We start from the raw sequence: 13,202 nt of genomic DNA on the forward strand, positions 1-13,202 counted from the left end.
GTCCTCACCGTATTCCCCTTGAGCTAAGGTCACACAGACCTCGCCCAATCACTCTGGTAAGTCTTCAAGGTAGACTCCCAAACCTTAACAGACTTTGTTCACCGGCGATCCACAATGACTCTTGGATGCTCAGAACATGACGCCTAATCGGCTGGAGGATTCACAGTCCTCAAGTGTAATAAGTCTTCAGATCACACAGACAAGAAGACTTAAGTGATGCCTAACACTCTTTGGCTCTGGGTGGTTAGGGCTTTATCCTCGCAAGGAATTCTCTCTCAAAGGCTTCGAGGTGGGTTGCTCTCAAACGACAAAAGCCGTACTCTAACTCTGAGCCGCCAACCATTTATGGTTGTAGGGGGTGGGCTATTTATAGCCACTAGGTAACCCGACCTGATTTGTCCAAAATGACCCTGGGTCACTAAGGAACTGACACGTGTTCCAACGGTCAGATTTCAAACACACACGACAACTTTACTTGGGCTACAAGCAAAGCTGACTTGTCCAGCTCTCGACAAGATTCGCTCTCATAGTCTTCACTCGAAGACATAGGTTTTGGTTAAGTATCACTTCAGTCATTCTGACTGGTTCTCTTGGACCCCACTTAACAGTACGGTGGTTCCTATGACTCAACAAAGAAGAAGAAGAACTACGAAATATCTAAGTCTTTGAGCTCCATAGGCTTCATGCGATGTCTTCTCCTGTCATAGTCTTTAATGTGAATATCTTCACATACCACCTTTGACTTCAATGTCTTCATATATTTTTAGTGGTCATCTCTGGTAGGAAAACCGAATCAATGAGGGACTTCTATCTGTGTTATCCTGCAATTCTCACAAACACATTAGTCTCTCAACTAGGTTTGTCGTCAATACTCCAAAACCAACTAGGGGTGTCACTAGATGCACTTACAATCTCCGCCTTTTTGGTGATTGATGACAAACTAGTTGAAGTTTTCAACGGGAATATAATATGTGAAATTGTAAAGAATAAGGAATTGTCTTCATAAGTTGCAAGGGCTCCCCCTGAAGATGTGCATATAAGTAATTTGCTTTCGGAATGCAAATGCACATGGCAGGTTGTACTCGTGGAGATCCTTTTCAACTTATGATGATAATCCATTATGCATGTGAAGGTATGCGAAGATAATGACATGCATAATGGAAAATGGACGTCTGCAAAATGATCTAAGTGCGGAGTTTATCGTCGCACATGCGGAATTTATCATCGCATCACAAAGTGGCAAATAAGTAGCAGACGACCATCGAGTTTAAGTGTTACAACTCAAAGAACCAAATGTATCAAAACGAGAGTTGTAAACACGAGGTAAAATATAAAGCAACCGTCCATGTGGACCCGCTTGAAGAATATCAAACTCATATGCTTCTCCCTCTTTTGTCGGTAAGGACCAAAAATGTTTGAAGACATAGAGCATCTACTCGTTCCCATGAAGAGTAGGTGAAGCAGCAGGGTCGTCGGTGGTGTTCGGCGGTGCAGAAGAACTTGGAGCAGTGTCGAAGCATGCTGAAGGAGGAGGTGGTGAAGTAGCATCGTCTTCGTCCTCGATCACTCTGGCATTCACAGTTGCCGCAGAGGAAGAGAACTCAGAGTCTTCAAGAGATGGAGTTCGTCGCAGCACTGCCCTTCAAGGAGGTGTGGAGTCAAACTTGAAGCGTTCAGAGAAGCCATCCTCGTGAAGATCATCTTCAGAGCACATAAGCGTCAGCCCTTTCCATGTGCGTCGAGAGGTTTCATGGGCAACAAAGGCATTCTTGGTGGCAAGATTGCGAATGCGGTTAACATCCACCAAGAGGCTTTGCATTTGGCGCTTCAGCCAGTCATGATGCCTATCCTGTTTCTGATGAAGAGCCACCAGAAGCTCTCGGTCATTGAGAACACGAGATCGCTTCTTGGGTCATTGGGCAATAGTGCTTTCGGTGGCTTCAGTAAGGGCACGATGAGGTGCACGTGTAGTTCCAGCCAGAGGATAAACACGAGTGACTGCTTCAACTCCTTCAATGTTCTGAGAGAAACTTTGATGCTCCGCATTCTGAAGACTAAGAGGCTCCTTGGCAGGCTCAGGATAAATGGCTTCAACGGACATATCCACATCAGGCAGAAAGATCCGATGATTGCGAGCAGATGACTGATATGAGATAGCGGAGTGGAGTTTGATCAGCCGCATTATCCATGAAGCGTAGAACTTCAAGCCAAAAAGATTAGAGCCTGATGCAGCAAGTTGGTGGATGAAGAAGTCCTGTGCATTAAAGCATTTGCCATGAAGAATATAGAAGACCAAAGTCTTCATTTCACCTTCCAGCTTGGCATGTGAAGAATGTCCTTTGATGGGCCAGAGAGTTCGCCTTATGATGTGATAAATAGTCCTTGACAGATACTCAAGGTCTTCAACAAAGAACTCCTTAGGATATGCAGCATCTTGTGGCAAGGGCTTCATCATACTGAGCATCTGACTCATGTTTGGTTCAGACTTCTGAAAGATGCTCTCCATAGCTTCACTATGAAGCTGACAGCCAGGTTCGTAGAGATCGCCAGGAGTGGGCAGACCAGTGAGCTCAATGATATCAAAGGCTTTGGCTTCGTGATGAACATTTTCTGTCATCCACCCCAGGACCCAAATCTTCGGATCTCTGTTGTACCCACGGATGTGAAGTGTGGCATAGAATTGGAGCAGCAACTCTTCATACCAGTGCTCTTGGTCGGTGACAAACGGCAACAATCCAACCTCTTTGAAGCAATCCGGAGCTTCTTCCAGACAGGGCAGACCAGCTATTGCTTCGATGTCAAGACGCTTATGTGGGAAGATGCGACCTTGATTGTACAGAATGCAGGAGTAATAGCTTCGCCGCGGATAGCTCCAGAACCGATCAGAAGATATTCTTTATCTTGAGTAGGGGTTCTTGGAGCTATTGAAGAAAATGTTGTCTGCTTTGAAGCCGTTGATATTGAAGGATCCAGGTGCTGATGCAGGACCTGGAAACCTGGGCAACCTTGGAATTGGCTTCTGTACCTGAAGCCTGTGCTCAACATGATAGTCAAACTGAGGACCAACAGCAGGCGCAGGAACAGAAGCAGTAGCATCATTGGTTTCGCTGACTTCTGATGCTTGGGTTGGTGAAGGCTCCACATTTGCTTCAGCCATGACAATGTCAGTGGCTTCATTTGTTTTGGTGGTGGCAGCCTCAAGATTCTCAACCTCCACTTGATGAGCTGGAGGGTCGGTCACAGTCACGTTCTTTTCGAGAACAACTTTTTGGTGAGATGGGGGTGTAGCAACTCTTGGGTTTCTTCTTCATCGGCTGATGCAGCCGAAATGTCTTTAGCAGATTTAGTTTCAGACTCGAAGACTGGAGGCCTCGGTCCTTTGCGAAGCCTGCGTAACGCTGGCGAAGCCTGTGGAGTTGGAGTTGACTGGGCCTCAAAGTCATCTTCCTCTTGTGCTTGTGGGTGATCATCCCATGATGCATCCTGAGCAATTGGCGTCAGAGGACGACCAATGCTGATGAGTTCGCTGTGCGTAAGCACAGGCGATGATACCTGTTGGTGCTCGAACTGAGGAAGAACTGCATCATCTTCAACATGGTCATGGTGACCAATGTCTTCAGTAGCGGTGGGATCAGCTGCTGGAAAGTCTTCAGCTTCATGAGCCTCTGTGGAAGCAGACTCATGGACACTCAGTTGGTGCTCGTGATGTTCAGCGTCAGGGCGAAACATGGAGATGGGTTCAACAATTAAGGGCTCTATGGGAGCAGCCCGTTTCTTCTTGGTCTTCCGTTTTTTCTTGGAGGGAGCAGCATCAGAGGCTTCAGAATATTTCCTCTTTCTGGCTTCAGCCTCAGCAGTCCTCGTCTTCTTCAGTTCTGAAGCGGTTGACCTGGCCTTTGGCTTCGAGCCAGTCATGCTAGTTGGGAAGACAATGGGATCTGCTTCATGCCTTGGCGCGTTGGGTTCGGCCACAGTGAGCCTTTTCTTCTACTTAGCAGCCATCCTGGGATCAATGCCCGGATGCCCAAGGGCCTTGCGCTTCTCAGCCTCATTGTAGCCTTGCACACACTTGTCAGCCAGGCTCTTCATGCGCTCACGAGAACCCTGAGCTTCTGCATGTTTCTTAAGAAAGGCTTCTTTGAGCTCGTGCAGCATAATCTTGAAGTTTTTCGCCTCTTGCACGCTGAGCTTGTTCATATGCTTCTTAAACTGAGCTTTCTCAAAGTCAATTTTTTGCTTCAGTTCGACGATGCGCTGAGCTAGAGTTAGCTCTGAAGCAATGGCGCCATGGAAGGTGACACTGAGGCCAATTGGAAGTTGCAGATCTTCGAAGCTGAGGTTGGGCGTGTCAAACCACTCATCAATGAAGTTGTGGATGATTGCCACGTCAAAGAGAGGCAGATTATTGAAGATTTCTGCTTCTTCTTTGCTCTTGATTAGTTGCTCAAGAGCGTCATCTGCAAGATCTTCATCACTGGACAGATCGATGACATCGTTGCGTAGAATAGCAGCAGCTGTCAGTTCTTGGCCGGTGTGTGGCAGAGGCATCTTGACTTTCTGGGGCTTGGAGATGCGTGACAAATCTTCAGACTGCACACTGTCTTCAGGAGGTGCAGTAGCCAGTGGCTTCGCCCTTGAGATTTTTGGCGTAGAGGCAGGCTTTGAAGCTTTAGGCTGCTTCAACTTCTTTGGCTTCGGCGCTGCAGGCGCTTCATCTGATTCAGCGTCATCTGCAGGCTCATTCACGGCTGTCCCTTGAACCACGATATGAGTGATGAGACCTTCCAAGTTGTAGAAGGGCCCAAGAAGATTGGGTTCAGCTTCGCGGGTGCCATCGGCACGGGGAGCAGAGGGACCAGGGTTGAAGTCTAATCCCAAAGACTTCTTGTTCTGCTTTGCCGAATTCTAGGCAAACTGGAAGTTGCGCTTGAACAGATTGTCGTCACGACACCATAGCAGTGACGATGGGTCAGCATCCGCAGGCTGTGGTCCACGGACCATGCAGGGATAGAAGCCTTGTTCAATGGCTTCATCTCTGGACCTGGGTTGAAGATTTTTGTAGAGGATGTCTCCCCATGGTCGCTTGATGGCATTCTTTTCAGCATATTCCTTTGTCACAAATCTGTACTTGAACCACTGTTCTGCCCAATATCGTCGAATCCATTGGATTCGTGTCTTGCGCTGATTGTAATCCTCTTCAGGATCCGTCTTGTACAGCTCTGAGGGGTCATCGGGCAGATCTCTTGATGTTTCTCCTCGACGCTTTCTGCCACCCTTCCTTGCTGATTTCTCTGAAGCCATGAACTTTAAACTGAATGGCTTCAATACGTTCAAAGGCTTCAAAGGCTTTCGCTTGCTGGACAAACAGGAACTGGCTTCGGGAGAATTTATGTGATACTGTAAGAATTCTGCAAATGAATGCAGACTATGAGAACCAAGGGATTCTCCCATAGACATGTACCTATGACAGCATTAAGGTGCGAGGGAAGGGGAAGATGTCATATGCATTCTCAGAAGATTTTGAAGATAAATCAGTTTAGAAGACATTGACCTCATCGTGCGAAGACATTCACTCATAGATAAGGAGTTGGTTCCAGATTTGTATGAATCCATGGGTCAGTACAAGTGAGGAATCTAACTACTTTGTGAAGCATAAGTGAATATACTAGGCATATTATGAGATGCAGTATGAAATAGATCCAACTTGTGTGAACAGAAACTGCTTGTGGTAGAAAGTGACGAATCTATAGGATCAAAGGGGCCGTAAAAAGGAAGTTTTTATTTACCACACGGAGAACTGCTAGACGGAGTGGAAGAGGAGGCCGAGCAGTCCGATCGTCCGTGCCCTAACTTGACGACAGAGGACACCTACGGCGACGGCGGAGAAGACGATGTCCGCGGTCGGCGTGAAGACGGTGTCGGAGAGGTTGCAGCAGCTAAGCGCTTCGTCACCGGCGTCATCGAGGGCTAGCGGTGGCGCTAGGGTTCGTGCGAGAGTGAAAGAAGAGATAATGACTGTGGTGTGGCGCGTATTTATAGGGGCAGGGGCGGCTCAGTGTTATTACACAGGTGCCCCTAGCGATTCACATCTGAGAAACACGTGGCCATCATGCAGCATATCGGAGGTTGTTCCACGTCCCACGCACGCCTGGATTGTCGGGTGGTCGTTCCCACTTCTCCGGGTTTCAGATGAAGGAATTAGCATTGAAAGAGGACTTAATGTTTGTCTCTGTATCTTCTGCTGACAAGGATGCAGAGAAGACATTTGACAGGTTCAAAAGAATGCATATGATTTGTAGAGATAGAGTTTGAGATAGAAAGCATAGAGAGGTTAGGGTCCGATCACATTCACTTAGTTTAAAAGATTCAATAAGAAGACATAGCTATAAGTGAATGCTGTAGAGGACAGAACACTAGTATATATATATAATCAACATAGTGAAGATAATCATGAAGACATGTTAAGATTGAAGCCAAACCAAATGTGAAGACATAGCAAATGTAACACCATGAGTGAAACACTTCAAGCAGAACATTTGGTGGTGGCGTTACCCACCGTATAGGAAGTATTAGACCCAGACACGGCGCACAATTATCGTGGCGCTCCGAAGTCAAATTCCTCATTAATGTATTCACACTTAGAATGCATGTCTTCATTGATTGAAGATATACTTTACTTCGCGTGTTGCACATCTAAGTCATCAATATGCGTAAGTGTTAGGATGTGTGCCTGATCAAAGGACATTTGAGGATTCCAAGATATTTAGCTCACACCGTAACTTGCAAAATCTCTTCTCATCCAAGGGCTTGGTGAAGATATCTGCCAATTGCTCTTCAGTGTTGACGTGTATAATATCAATGTCTTCCTTCACAACATGATCTCTGAGAAAGTGATGACGAATCTCAATGTGCTTTGTCTTCGAGTGCTGAACTGGGTTGTTGGCAATCTTGATGGCGCTTTCGTTATCGCAGTAGAGTGGCACTTGTTTCAGATGAATGCCATAGTCTTTGAGTGTTTGCTTCATCCACAGAAGCTGAGCGCAGCAAGATCCAGCAGCAATGTATCCAGATTCAGCAGTGGAGAGAGATACTCAGTTCTGCTTCTTTGAAGACCAACATACAAGTGATCGTCCCAGAAAATGACATGTGCCTGATGTAGACTTGCGATCCACCTTGTCACCAGCATAATCAGCATCCGAGAATCCAACCAGATCAAACTCTGAGCCCTTTGGATACCATAATCCTAGAGTTGGGGTGTGAGCCAAATATCGAAGAATTCGCTTCACAGCTAAGTGATGCAATTCCTTTGGTGCCGCTTGGAATCGAGCACACATGCAAACACTAAGCATAATATCTGGCCTAGATGCACATAGATAAAGTAAAGAACCAATCATGGAGTGGTATACCTTTTGATCGAACTCTTTACCATTGTCGTCGGGACCCAGATGATGTTTGGCTGGCATTGGCGTCGTGAAGCCTTTGCAGTCTTGCATACCGAACTTCTTCAGGCAATCTTTGAGATACTTCTCTTGAGATATGAAGATGCCGTTGCGTTGCCGTCGTATTTGAAGACCGAGGAAGAACTTCAGCTCTCCCATCATGGACATCCGATTTTGCTCTTGCATCATATATCCAAACTCTTCACTGTATTTCTGATTGGTGCAGCCGAAGATAATGTCATCCACATATATTTGGCACACAAACAGTTCACCATCATATGTCTTCGTGAAGAGAGTGGGGTCGAGGGAACCAGGTGTGAAGCTTTTGCTCTTCAGAAAGTATTTGAGTGTGTCATACCAAGCCCGAGGGGCTTGTTTGAGGCCATACAGTGCCTTGTTGAGTTTTTATACCATGTCAGGATGCTTTGGATTTTCAAAGCCAGGCGGTTGTGCAACATACACTTCTTCTTCAATCTTGCCATTGAGAAAAGCGCTCTTCACATCCATTTGATATAGAAGTATGTTATGATGATTTGCATAGGCCAGCAATATGCGTATGGCTTCAAGTCGAGCCACAGGAGCAAATGTTTCATCGAAGTCAATCCCTTCAACTTGAGTATATCCTTGAGCAACGAGACGAGCTTTGTTTCTGACAACTTGACCATGCTCATCTTGCTTGTTGCGGTATATCCATTTGGTGCCTATTATATTGTGCTTCCGAGGATCAGGACGCTTAACCAGTTCCCATACATTATTCAGCTCAAACTATTGAAGCTCTTCTTGCATAGCTTGAATCCATTCAGGTTCCATGAAGGCTTCTTCAACTTTCTTGGATTCTGTTATTGAGACGAATGCGAAGTGTCCACAGAAATTTGCTAGCTGTGTTGCCCTTGAACGAGTGAGCGGACCTGGTGCATTGATGCTATCAATTATTCTCTCAATCTGCACTTCATTGGCAACACGAGGATGTACAGGGTGAAGATTTTGCTCTTGCTGATCATTGTCATTGTTAGAAGGATTATCTTTAGGCTGAGCATTGTCTTCAGGTTGATCGGGTGCAGAGATGATAAGTTCCTCTTCAGGTTGAGCTTCAGAGGGTATGATTTCTCCAGTTCCCATAAGTTTGATTGATTCATTGGATGGAACTTCATCTAGCACATTTGGCAGGTGCTCTCTTTGTGAACCGTTAGTCTCATCGAACCGCACATCCACTATTTCAACCACTTTATAATAAAAGAGATTGAAGACTCTGTAGGAGTGCGAATCCTTTCCATATCCAAGCATAAAACCCTCATGTGCTTTTGGTGCAAATTTTGAAGTGTGATGTGGATCCTTGATCTAGCACCTGGCGCCAAATACTCTGAAGTAACTGACATTTGGCTTCTTGCCAGTAAGGAGCTCATAAGATGTCTTGTTCAAAAGCTTGTGAAGATAAACACGATTGATTGTATGGCATGCAGTATCAATGGCTTCAGGCCAGAATTTTCTTGGAGTCTTGTATTCATCTAGAATCATTCGGGCCATAGCAATGAGTGTTCTGTTCTTGCGTTCGACGACGCCATTCTGCTGTGGCGTGTACGGAACTGATAATTCATGTGTGATGCCCAAAGTATCAAGATATGTATCAAGGCCAATGTTCTTGAATTCAGTGCCATTGTCACTTCTGATGTGCTTTATCTTGGCGCTATAGTTGTTCATTGCTCGATTGGCGAAGCGTCTGAAGACATCCTGTACTTCAGTCTTGTAGAGGATTATGTGTACCCAAGTATATCTAGAATAATCATCAACAATGACAAAGTCATAAAGACAAGCAGTAGTAGTAAGATTTGAGTAATGAGTGGGACCGAAAAGATCCATGTGGAGCAGTTTGAAGGGTCGAGTTGTTGTCATGATTGTCTTCGAGGGATGTTTGGCCCTCGTCATCTTTCCTGCTTCACAGGAATCGCATAAGTGATCTTTCTTGAACTTGACGCCCTCGATGCCTATGACATGCTTCTTCTTTTCAAGGGTGTGGAGGTTCCTCATGCCAGCATGCCCTAGCCTCCGATGCCAGAGCCAGCATTCTGAAGCTTTTGCCAGAAGACATATGGCAGGCTATGGTCCCGCTGAGAAATCTACCACGTACAAATCATCTTTCCTATACCCTTCAAACACTAGAGACTTGTCAGATTCCATTAGAACAAGGCAATGATATTTTCCAAACATCACGATCATATTTAAATCGCAAAGCATTGAGACAAACATTAAGTTGAAGCCAAGGGATTCAACAAGCATGACTTTATCCATGTGTTGATCCTTTGAGATTGCAACTCTACCTAGACCCAATACCTTACTTTTACCAGTGTCAGCAAATGTGATGTGACTCTTGTCGGATGGACGTAAGGTTGAGTCCATAAGAAGGCTTCTCTTGCTAGTCATGTGATTGGTACACCCACTATCAATAATCCATCCTGAAGATGCTAGTGTCATACCCTACAGTGCAGTTAGGGGGATAGGCTTCACGAAGAGAATTGTGAAGCAAAAACATTTGACGAACCAGTGGGTTATGAAAGCTTAGATCGAGATTTGGACTGATAGGGCGAGTAGAAAGCGATTCAGGAACGAAGTACATAATAAGACCATTTGGGCATTTGATCTTGCGCCCTACAAGATGTTTAAGGTCCCCAGCAATAGCGTCAGACGATTTTGGTTTTCTGCTGGAGACCCGTCCCTGCAAAAGAGAGTTAAGCTTTCTTAGCCACCCACATCTTCAAGGGTGGCTTAGAAGCGATAAGTCTAAGTGCAGCATCTGAGAACTTTGGCTTTGGAGCCCTAGCAAAAAGTCTTGCAGGTGGACAATAGTACTCATAAGAATAAGCAGAATAGTTCTTGGTCTTATGAACATGGCGGTTTGATGAACCACGCTCATATTCATAGGCCTGAGTATGGCTTCCCTGCAAAACATTTGCGTTAGTGAGACTCAGGTGAGTCCTCTGTCTGTATGAAGCCTTTGGACCGTATGAAGACTGTGGTCTGGGGTTTGTCTTCTTCACCTATGGTGTCATGATGACATTCACAGGAAGATTCTCCAAACACCTTTTCGGCACCCAGATCTTCTTCATAGGTGGTCCATTCCTGCAGTTAGTACCAATATATCTGGCAAACACTTCACCATTCTGATTCTTAAACAGTTTGTAGTTTGCATCAAAGGATTCATCAATAACAATGGGGTTAGCACAAGTGAAGCCAGATAGAGTGGATGGATCTGCTGAAGGTTCCTTTGCAGCAACCCATGTGGTTTTGGAGTACTGCTCAGGTTTCCAGTAAAAGCCATCAGCATTCATTTTCCTTTCGAACCCAACACCCTCTTTCCTAGGGTTTCGGTTCAGGATCTGCCTTTTGAGGACATCACATAGTGTCTGATGCCCTTTGAGACTTTTGTACATCCTTGTTTCAAGCAATGTCTTCAACCTAGCATTCTCATCAGCAATAGCAGTGGTATCCTCAGTAGAGGGGTTAGTTCCCACATCGACAGTTGAAGATATTGCAACAGTAACAGCAGTAGAACATTCAGCAACAGAAGTAGCATTATCACGCTCAATGCATTTAAGACATGGTGGTTCAAATCCTTCCTGAACTGAACTGATCTGTTCGGCGTGAAGCGACTCGTTTTCTTTTTGAAGATCTTCATGAGCCGCTCTCAATTTCTCAAGATCTTGCTTCCTTTGAAGATAATCATAGGAAAGCCTTTCATGAGCTGTTGAGAGCGTTTCATGAAGACTTTCAAGTTCCTCATACTTAACGTGAAGATTTTTTATGTCTTTAATTAAGGACTGAGATCGAGTCATTTCAGCGTCTAACAGATCATCGCTTTTGTCTAACAGTTTTTGAATGTGTTCCATGGTTTACTGTTGTTCAGTTGCAATTTTAGCGAGTGTTTTGTAGCTAGGTTTGGAACCACAATCAGAGTCATTGTCACTAGATGTTTGATAGTGAGTAGTGCGTGTGTTTACCTTGGCACCGCGTGCCATGAAGCAGTAGGTAGGAGAGGAGTAGTTCTTGTCATTTGCATCGATGTCGGTGATGGAGTCATTGTCTTCAGTGTTGAAGATGGACTTGGCAACGTATGCTGTAGCCAGGCTCGCAATGCCAGAATCGGACTCCTCCTCAGACTCCACCTCCGCCTCCTCAGAAGCGGACTCCTCCTCTGAATCCATTTCCTTGCCAACAAACGCACGTGCCTTGCTAGATGAGCTCTTCTTGTGTGATGAAGACTTGGAGGAAGACTTGGAAGAAGACTTTGAATATTTCTTCTTCTTCTTCTTCTTGTCGTCGAAGTCATACTCCTTGCTCTTCTTCTTCTTGTTGTTCTCATTGTCCCACTGCGGACACTCAGAGATGTAGTGGCCAGGTATCTTGCACTTGTGGCATGATCTTTTCTTGTAGTCATGAGCAGAAACTTCATCATTCCTTGAGCTTGATCGTGAAGACTTTCTGAAGCCTTTCTTCTTGGTGAATTTTTGGAACTTCTTCACAAGCATAGAACGCTCCTTTCCAATGTCTTCAGGATCATCAGAACTGTTGTCAGATTCTTCTTTAGATGTGGTGACAGCTTTTGCCTTCAAGGCACGAGTTCGCCCATAGTTGGGACCGTAGATGTCTCTTTTCTCAGAAAGCTGAAACTCGTGTGTGTTGAGCCTCTCAGGTATGTCAGACGGATCGAGTGTCTTGAAGTCCGGACGTTCTTGAATCATCAGGGCTAGGGTGTCAAACGAGCTGTCAAGTGATCTCAGGAGTGTCTTGACGACTTCATGCTTGGTGATCTCAGTGGCGCCGAGAGCTTGAAGCTCATTTGTGATGTCAGTGAGTCGATCAAACGTGAGCTGGACATTCTCATTGTCATTTCTCTTGAAGCTGTTGAAGAGGTTGCAAAGGACACTGATTCTCTGATCTCTCTGGGTTGAGACGCCTTCGTTGACCTTGGAGAGCCAGTTCTAGACTAGCTTAGATGTTTCCAAAGCACTCACGCGGCCATACTGTCCTTTGGTCAGATGACCACAGATGATATTCTTGGCAGTAGAGTCCAGTTGAACAAACCTCTTGACGTCAGCAGCAGTGACACCTTCTCCAGCCTTGGGAACGCCGTTCTTGACGACATACCATAGGTCGACGTCAATGGCTTCAAGATGCATGCGCATTTCATTCTTCCAGTAGGGATATCCAGTTCCATCGAAGACGGGGCACGCAGCGGAGACTTTAATTATCCCTGTAGTCGACATAGCTAAAACTCCAGGTGGTTAAACCGAATCACACAGAACAAAGGAGTACCTTGCTCTGATACCAATTGAAAGTGCGTTATATCGACTAGAGGGGGGGTGAATAGGCGATTTTTATGAAAGTCTTCAAAACGTGGAAGTTTCGAAGACAAACGATAGAAATAAACCTATTACCATGCAGCGGAAGGTAGACTACACTAGGCAAACCATAGTCAAGTATTCAATGAAGTGAAAGCACAATGACTAATAGCAACTAGGTAGTAAGGATCAGGTAGGAAAATATTAGGAAGCCAATCAGAACAAGCAGTCACTCAATGAAGACAAAAGATAGTGCAATCATATGATGACTTCACAAGGACCAACGGTAAGTAAAGGGAAGGGAAGGATGAAACCAGTGACTCGTTGAAGACAATGATTTGTTGGACCAGTTCCAGTTGCTGTGACAACTGTACGTCTGGTTAGGGCGGCTAGGTATTTAAACCTGAGGACACACAGTCCCGGACACCCA

This window comes from Triticum urartu, chromosome 3 (assembly GCF_003073215.2).
Source record: "Triticum urartu cultivar G1812 chromosome 3, Tu2.1, whole genome shotgun sequence".
NCBI classification, from domain to species: domain Eukaryota; kingdom Viridiplantae; phylum Streptophyta; class Magnoliopsida; order Poales; family Poaceae; genus Triticum; species Triticum urartu.